This window comes from Triticum dicoccoides, chromosome 5A (assembly GCF_002162155.2).
Source record: "Triticum dicoccoides isolate Atlit2015 ecotype Zavitan chromosome 5A, WEW_v2.0, whole genome shotgun sequence".
NCBI lineage: Eukaryota > Viridiplantae > Streptophyta > Magnoliopsida > Poales > Poaceae > Triticum > Triticum dicoccoides.
The window spans coordinates 547096069-547105571 of NC_041388.1; the positions used below are offsets into that span (position 1 = coordinate 547096069).

General features: G+C 45.3%; 1 pseudogene; it reads right to left on the reverse strand.

The window, feature by feature from the left end:
* Nucleotides 1-5686: 5686 nt before the first annotated feature.
* On the reverse strand, nucleotides 5687-6405 carry LOC119299948 (annotated as a pseudogene).
* Between the last annotated feature and the right edge of the window lie 3098 nt (nucleotides 6406-9503).

Consider the following 9503-nt stretch of genomic DNA (forward strand, 5'->3'; position numbering starts at 1 on the left):
GTGACGCGGTCAATGTCAGCTTGATGAAGTGACCGTGCGACGATGCCGGGTTGCCCGCTCCATGTAATCCATGGGGCGGCGATGTTGGTGATGATTTATCCTTCGTGATGTCGAACTCTTGTTCATCTCGCCGAGATGATGATCCGAAGAAGTTGAGCTCGTCTCAACAAAGCGACGACGTGTCTAGCGCAGGTCGGCAGCCGTGGAGCAATGTTGTCGGACTGTTTTGACACCAGCATGATGGTGAATAATACCTCAAAGAAGGCTTAAAAATTTATGGGCATGTGGTTAAGAACAATGCACAATACCCTAGAAAGAGATTCTTCCAAAAAGGTTGTCCAATATCCCGTTCATGAAGAAAGATGAACTGAGGTCGAATTCGTATTCACGCAGAAAACAGATCCGAAAAGTGATGCACTAATCGGAAGGTTCGCGGAGTTTGAATAGTCGGATCGAGCTAAAATTTTGAGAGGTGGTAGATATGGAAATTCCGCAGCAGATGACTGGTTGGATCTTCCAAATAACTTCCGAGCTAGGCTCTAGAGACCACGCCCTAAACTCGTCCAGATTCCCGTCCAGACTCGATAGGCCTCCAGTATATCATAGATCGCTGGAGATTCCTCCATCGGGAGGCGACGGAATTTTACAGGGTTGTTGTATACTCAATTCTTCCACCAAAGGGTTCGTCAAATCGACTTCCGAGAAGACGATGACAGCAAAAAGAAGTCTGTTGTACAGAAAACACTATGCGATCGCACAAGGGCAATGTTGACAATGAGCCCCCAGGCTCCATGGACGACTTTTCCATGGTCTTGGTTGAGATTTGAGCTGATAATGATGAAAGTATCCGTCTGATCTTGATGATCTGACGTGGAGCGCAGTCTTCTGTCCAGCCAAGGTGACCAGTCGAGCTGGCAACAAAGATGTCGACATAGACCATAAAGCTCGGCTCCGATGCATAGATCGCACCGGAGACGATCTGAATGCCCATCGCACCGTGGCGACTGCCAACAGGCTTTCACTGAAAGCACCAATGTCGGTTCTATATTCGGCGTATCTCGTAGTAGGGGTCCTAAGCTAGGCGTCTTGGAGTGATGGTAACATGGACAAATGGGTTTACCCAGGTCCGGGCTCTCTCGAAGAGATAATACCCTACATCCTGCTTTTGATTGCACTGATATGTGTAGTACAAAGTACATGTATATACCGCAAGATTGTTCTAATAAATATTAGATTGTCTATTCACTATCCTGGCCTCAGTTTATATATGCACTGTAGGCCTAGGGTTTAAAGGAGTTCTTGTCTTGTGCGCCAAGTCCTGTGGAATCCTCCTTGTATTCGGCATGGGTTGCCCGAAGTGGCCCATTAGTGAATCATCATGGGGGTCCTCGGCCCGACCCAATGGTTGGGAGATGACGTGGTGAGTACCCCCTAGTCTAGGACACCGTCAAGAGTAAAGTAGAACTTGATGAGGTCATTGTACGTTCTCTCTTATTGGAAAGTAGTTTATCACATAAATCAGTTCGAGTGATTCCTACACCAATCCGTGAAGAAGCTAATGATGATGATCATGAAACTTCTGATGAAGTTACTACCGAACCTCGTAGGTCAACCATAGTAAAATTTGCACCAGAGTGGTACGGTAATCCTGTTTTGGAGGTCATGTCACTTGACCATGACGAACCTACGAACTATAAGGAAGGGATGATGAGCCCAGATTCTGCGAAATGGCTTGAGGCCATGAAATTTGAGATGGGATCCATGTACGATAACAAAGTGTGGACTTTGGTTACTTGCCCGATGATCGGCAAGCCATAGAGAATAAATGGATCTTCAAGAAGACTGACACTGACAGTAATGTTCAAGGAGTTGACTACGATGAGACCTTCTCACCTATAGCGATGCTTAAGTCCATCTGAATCATGTTAGCAATTGCCGCATTTTATGATTATGAAATTTGGCAAATGGATGTCAAAACGGCATTCCTTAATGGATATCTTAAAGAAGAGTTGTATATGATGCAACCAGAAGGTTTTGTCGATCCTAAAGGTGCTAACAAAGTATGCAAGCTCCAGCGATCCATTTATGGACTGGTGCAAGCCTCTCGGAGTTGCAATATACGCTTTGATAGTGTGATCAAAGAATATGGTTTTATACAGACTTTTGGAGAAGCCCGTATTTACAAGAAAGTGAGTGGGAGCTCTATAGCATTTCTAATATTATATGTGGATGACATATTGCTGATTGGAAATAATACAAAATTTCTGGATAGCATAAAAGGATACTTGAATAACAATTTTTCAATGAAAGACCTCGGTGAAGCTGCTTATATATTGGGCATCAAGATCTATAGAGATAGATCAAGATGCTTAATTGGACTTTCACAAAGCACATACCTTGATAAAGTTTTGATGAAGTTAAAAATGAGTCAGTCAAAGAAAGGGTTCTTGCCTGTGTTACAAAGTGTGAAGTTGAGTCAGACTCAATGCCCAACCAGTGCAGAAGATAGAGAGAAAATGAAAGTCATTCCCTATGCCTCGGCCATAGGTTCTACCATGTATGCAATGCTGTGTACCAGACCTGATGTGTGCCTTGCTATAAGTTTAGTAGGGAGGTACCAAAGTAATCCAGGAGTGGATTACTGGATAGCGGTCAAGAACATACCGAAATACCTGAAAAGGACTAAGGATATGTTTCTCATTTATAGAGGTGATAAATTGCTCGTCATAAATGGTTACGTCGATGCAAGCTTTCGCACTGATCCGGATGACTCTAAGTCACAAACCGGATATGTATTTATATTGAATGGTGGAGCTGTCAGTTGGTGCAGTTCCAAGCAGAGCATCGTGGCGGAATATACGTGTGAAGCGGAGTACATAGCTGCTTCAGAAGCTGCAAATGAAGGAGTCTGGATGAAGGAGTTCATATCCGATATAGGTGTAATACCTAGTGCATCGGGTCCAATGAAAATCTTTTGTGACAATACTGGAGCAATTGCCTTCACGAAGGAATCCGGATTTCACAAGAGAACCAAACACATCAAGAGATTCTTCAATTCCATCTGCGATCAAGTCAAGTAGGGATACATAGATATTTTCAAGATACATACGGATCTGAATGCTGCTGACCCGTTGACTAGGCCTCTCTCACGAGCAAAACATGATCAACACCAGGACTCCATGGGTGTTAGAATCATTACTATGTAATCAAGATTATTGACTCTACTGCAAGTGGGAGACTGAAGGAAATATGCCCTAGAGGCAATAATAAAGTTGTTCTTTATATTTCCTTATATCATGATAAATGTTTATTATTCATGCTAGAATTGTATTAACTAGGAACTTAGTACATGTGTGAATGCATAGTCAAACAGAGTGTCCCTATTATGCCTCTACTTGACTAGCCCGTTAATCAAAGATGGTTAAGTTTCCTAACCATAGACATGTGTTCTCATTTGATGAAAGGGATCACATCACTAGAGAATGATGTGATGGACAAGACCCATCCCTTAACTTAGCATAAGGATCATTTAGTTTTATTGCTATTGCTTTCTTCATGACTTATACATGTTCCTTTGACTATGAGTTATGCAACTCCCGAATAACAGAGGAACACTTTGTGTGCTATCAAACGTCACAATGTAACTAGGTGATTATAAGGATACTCTACAGGTGTCTCTGATGGTGTTTGTTGAGTTGGCATAGATCAAGATTAGGATTTGTCACTCCGTGTATCGGAGAGGTATCTCTGGGCCCTCTCGGTAATGCACATCACTATAAGTCTTGCAAGCAATGTGACTAATGAGTTAGTTGCGGGATGATGCATTACAGAACGAGTAAAGAGACTTGCTGGTAACGAGATTGAACTAGGTATGATGATACCGATGCTCGAATCTCGGGCAAGTAACATACTGATGACGAAGGGAATGCCGTATGTTGTTATGCGGTTTGACCAATAAAGATCTTCATAGAATAAGTAGGAACCACTATGATCATCCAGGTTCCGCTATTTTTATTTACCGGAGAGGTGTCTTGGTCATGTCTACATAGTACTAAAACCCGTAGAGTCCGTACGCTTAACGTTCCATGACAATTTGTATTATGAGTTATGTGATTTGATGACCGAAGTTTGTTCGGAGTCCGTACGAGATCACGGACATGACGAGGAGTCGCAAAATGGTCGAGAGGTACAGATTCATATATTGGAAGGTTGCATTTGGACATCGGAATGGTTCTGAGTGGGTCGTGCATTTTCCGGAGTACTGGGAGGTAATCGGAACCCCCCCGGAGAAGTATTAGGCCTATTGGGCCTTATTGGTGGAGAGGAGAAAGGCCACATGAGAGGGGCGCTCCCACCCTTTCCCAAACTGAATTGGACTAGGGGAGGGGCCAAACCCCCTCTTTCCTTCTCCCTCTCTCTCCCTTCCCCTCTTCCCTCTCCAGTGGAAGGAAGGAGGGGGGCCGAATCCTACTTGGACTAGGAGTCCAAGTAGGACTCCCCCCATATGGCACGGCCCCCCTAGGCCGGCCACCTCCTCCTCCCCCTTTTTGTACGGAGGCGGGGACACCCCAAAGGCACAAAAGACATCTCTTAGCCGTGTGCAGTGCCCCCTCCATAGTCTACCACGTCGGTCATATCGTTGTAGTGCTTAGGCGAAGCCTTGCGCCGGTAACTTCACCATCACCGTTTACAAGCCGTCATGCTGACGGAACTCTCCCTCGGCCTCAACTGGATCAAGAGCTCGAGGGACATCATCGTGCTGATTGTGTGCTGAACACGGAGGTGCCGTACGTTCGGTGCTAGGATTGGTTGGATCGTGAAGACGTTCGAATACATCAACCGCGTTACTAAACGCTTCCGCTTTTGGTCTACGAGGGTACATGGACACACTCCCCCCTCTCGTTGCTATGCATCTCCTAGATAGATTTTGCATGATCGTAGGAATTTTTTTGAATTACTACATTGCCCAACAGATACCTATTTCAATCTCGTGACTGGCAAGTCTCTTTACTCATTCTGTAATACATCACCTCGTGACTAACTCCTTAGTCGTTTTCTTGTAAGCTTATGATGTGTATTACCGAGAGGGCCCTCAGATACCTCTCCGATACTCGGAGTGAAAAATCCTATCTATGCCAACTCAACAGACACCTTTGGAGATACCTATAGAGCATCTTATAATCACCCAGTTACGTTGTGACATTTGATAGCACACAAGGCATTCATTCGGTATCCGGGAGTTGCATAATCTCATAGTCGATGGAATATGTATTTGACATGAAGAAAGGAATTATAATAAAACTGAATGATCAATATGCTAAGCTAACGGATGGGTCTTGTCCATCACATCATTCCCCTAATGATATGATCTTGTTATCAAATGACAACTCATTTCCATGGTTAGGAAACCTTAAACATCTTTGATCAACGAGCTAGTCAAGTAGAGGCTCACTAGGGAGACAGTGTTTGTCTATGTATTCACACATGTATTTAGGTTTCCGATCAATACATTTCTAGCATGAATAATAAACATTTATCGTGAATAAGGAAATATAAAGTAACAACTTTATTATTGCCTCTAGGGCATATGTCCTTCACTATTAAGCTAAAGTAAACCAAGCTAACCCCTATATTAGAATATTACTAAGATAAACAGAAGGCACTGTAGAATCATTTAGGAGGTGAGCTTGTCAATCTGAATGTGGAGGGACACCGTCCTCGACAACCCATCCCCGGCCCGCAGCTTGGGCGGAACTGTGAAGAAAGTTAGCTCCTCTTCGGTGACAGCGATGGGATCCTTGCTGCTTGTCACCTTGATTCCCACCTTCACGGGGTCGGTCCTGCCTTTGGCCTCCCCCAGCGGGACGTTCGCCCATAGCTTGACCGCGTACTGCAGCGTTGGGACGCCCCCACTCTGACGCAGACGACCAACATGGCGATAGGCACGCCAACATCAAGCGCGCCGTCGACCAAGAAAAACACGCGGCCGTCCTCCTCCGCGAACCGCAAGAGCCGCAGCTCCGATACTGGCACTAGTAGCTGGATCACCTTGTCGTATTGGACCCTATGCACGGTTATGGGATGCACGGTGCTGATGTGGTGGGTGAGCACTGGTGGCAGGCCTTCGTAGCTGCAGACGGGCATGGGGCATTTGCAGGGCGCGAGCGGACACACGCTCTGGTGATCGGCGAGCTTGTTGTAAGTGACGTAGAGCCCGCAGCCTTCATGCGGGCACTCCACCCTCGCCGAGGAGAGGACGGCATCCATCGCCATGTTTCGCACGTCGAAGATGCCGCCGCACTCGCACTTCTGGCACTGCCGCTGGTTCCCGGGGCGCTCCCACGGTAGTCCGCGCAAGCTAGGTACCCTCCCTTGCACTGCATAAATCAATCGAACAACCTGCATGTTGCTCGATCAGCCAAATGGACGAGGTGTGTTCGAACCTCATATATTGGAGGCTTCAAGGGGCGTAGGCACAAGGGGCACTGGAGCAAGGTGAGGTCCATAGTGACCATAGAGATTTCCATCATCGGGTCCTGTTCTGTCGGTACGATTTGGCCCTCCTCGTGTACCACCATCTCTCGCTTTAGGGTCGGGGCATTAGAAAGTTTTAGCAGCACATATTCATACTACTTCAAGGTGCATTAACTCAACACATGCAAGTATCAAAAGGAAAGTCACGGAATGCATGCATGCATTCTAATTAATGCATCGGTAAACCCAGATTATGTAAATATATCGAGTGCACTACATTGAGGAGCAGTTTGATTACAATGCCCTCTCCCTCGCCCATGAGCATGGTGGCTCGTAGGACTAGGAGAAGCTTTTGCTACACGCTCTCCATCCCGCACGCGGTTGACATGCAGCAATACATTCCATGTCAGATGGCCAGAATCATACTAGTAGTACTCCATTGTAGTAGTACCATCATTGTTTGACTTCCTGAAGAGGCGAAGAGCCAAACGCAACCCGAACGCTTGTGTGGCAGTTTCTCGTGTAGGGGAGGTAGTATAGTAACATAGTCTAGAATAGCGTGTACCATGCCTCGAAGATTAAAATCGTTGGAGTCGGCTCAAAGCTATGTGTCATTTTTTGAGACATGGTAAAAGACCCGCTAAGCTTGTACCATGCCTCTAAGCTTAAAATCGTTGGAGCCGGCTCCATGCTATGCAGTTTCATGTGTAGGGGAGGTAGTATAGTAACATAGTCTTGAGGCATTTTTTGATTAAAATATTCTTCTGGCCCTACCTGTCATCCTAGTGATTGTAGTTTGCACGCTGATCTAGACAAGACATGAATATATATTTTAATTTGTGGTGGGGTAAATGTTATAGGTTGCAGCAAATATATTGAACACTACGGGTCTTTTAGCCAAGTATAGAGGAAAGCATGTGGGGCCAGTGCTATGATGTGTCGTGTCAACTCGTACAACGAGGAGAAACTTGATTTTTCTACAAGTATGCCCTCTCCCTCGCCCATGCGCGTGGTGGCTCTAGACAAGGAGAGGCTTTTGCTTTTACTACTTGTACAACAAGCTCTCCCTCGCCCATGCGGTGGACAGGACATGCAGCAGTTGATTCGATACTGTAGAAGTAGTAACATCATTGTTCGACTTCTCGAAGAGGCGAAGAGCCAAGCACAACTCGAACATGGCAGTTGCTAGTAACATGCTTTTGTTACTAGTCCATGTTACTACCTTCATAATGGGTAGTAACATATGGATGGTAACATACAAGCCTTCATTAATTGAGACATAGACTCATTTTACGATCTAGGTGTCTTATGTTACAGTAACATATTATGTTACCACAAGCATATCTCCCCTCATTAACTCCATGCCACATAAGCAAATTTGTCTTACTCCCACTATGACTAGCCTTAGTAGTATAGCCCTATAAAACGGGAAAGGAGGGACTACTGCCTCCATTCCTAAATATTTGTCTTTCTAGAGATTTCGACAAGTGAATACATAGTAAATCTTCATCTTTATCTTTACCTAATATTAAAGGACGAAGCCTTTCATAGTTCTCTATAAGTCACCTCTTTATATCCATTAGTTTTATGTTAATTTAAAAATTGATGGCTGAGATTACCCTATTTTTTCCACCTAAAAACGATTAATCCACAGAAAAAGACCCACGCATATGACCCGTCCCGTCCTGCTTCGTCCAAATCTATTATTGGATCGTAACAAAACCAACCGCGCAACCGTGGCCGACCATAATTCACCTAAAGCCCACACACCAAGCTGGCCCACTACCTAACCCTACTCCATCCCAAACTCCTCTGCCTCCTCTTAATTTATCCCTCCAGTGCCTTCAAGAGGAAAGGCGCCTCGCGCCCGATTTGTTAGAGGCGCGCCATGGTCCCCTTGCATGGCCAGCGCCATCGGTACTCGCCGGAGGAGCCGCTGATCTGCAATGTGTCGCTCCCAGCACCTACAGCTCGAGCCTAGCACCTCCTCCCCGCGCCCAGAACCTCCTTCCTATGCTCCTGCTCGCGCCCAGAACCTCCTGGTTGCGCTCCTCGCCACGCCCAACGAGGAAGTCAGTAGCAACAACACATCAGGAGGAGGAGGTGGAGCAGCAACACATTAGGAGGACGCACAACACATTAGCACAACAACATGTGGTCTCCCAGAAGGTTCTCCTCGCCTCACCCCTTGCACAACAACAGAAGTTGCAGATGAATTCACAAGAAATTCACTCCATGAATTCATGGATCACAATGGATTTCGGTGCTTGTATGTACATTATGTAATCCATGGATCACGATACCTGAATTAGTGCTGCAGCATGTAATCCATGAATCATGATGTTTTTTTACATGAGTATTCCTTGAATTTACTCCATGAAATGAGACAATCCTGTCCTTTGAGAAACAAATGTCTACAGACAAGTACTCCTGCTTTTGTAAAAAAAACAAGTCGATATGTAAACATTTGTTGTAGACCAATCTTACAGAACAATAATATCATGAATCATGAACTATGCTGAGTAAATTTCTTCATGGAGTACAGAAGAATTTACTCCATGTTCTCATGTTGTAGTTACAGTAATATAATGAACTATGGCATGGAGTACCTAGCGGCAGTAATGTGATCGTGCTCATGTAAAAAATGAGATAGTGAGAAGTAATCTTACAGACAAGTAAACAATGAGAACAAAACATGGAGTACTCCAGCATTTGTAAACATGGAGTACCATTTATAATTTCTCATTTGTAAACAGTGATATGTAAACATGGAGCTAAACTTAACCCAAAGCTAGCCACTGAAGGAGCTAAACTTAACCCAAAGATAGCCCAATTGTTGTTAAACTGCCAGTAGTAGAAAACAGGGCTTTGGTTGGGGCCTGGCCAGCCCATTAGTCCCGGTTCAGTCACGATCCGGGACCCATGGAGGGCATACGTCTCAGTTCATGCACCCAAGGGCCCGGTCGGGGCCTCGTGGGCATTGGTCCCGGTTCGTTTGGATCCATTTGTCCCGGTTCCTGGCATGAACC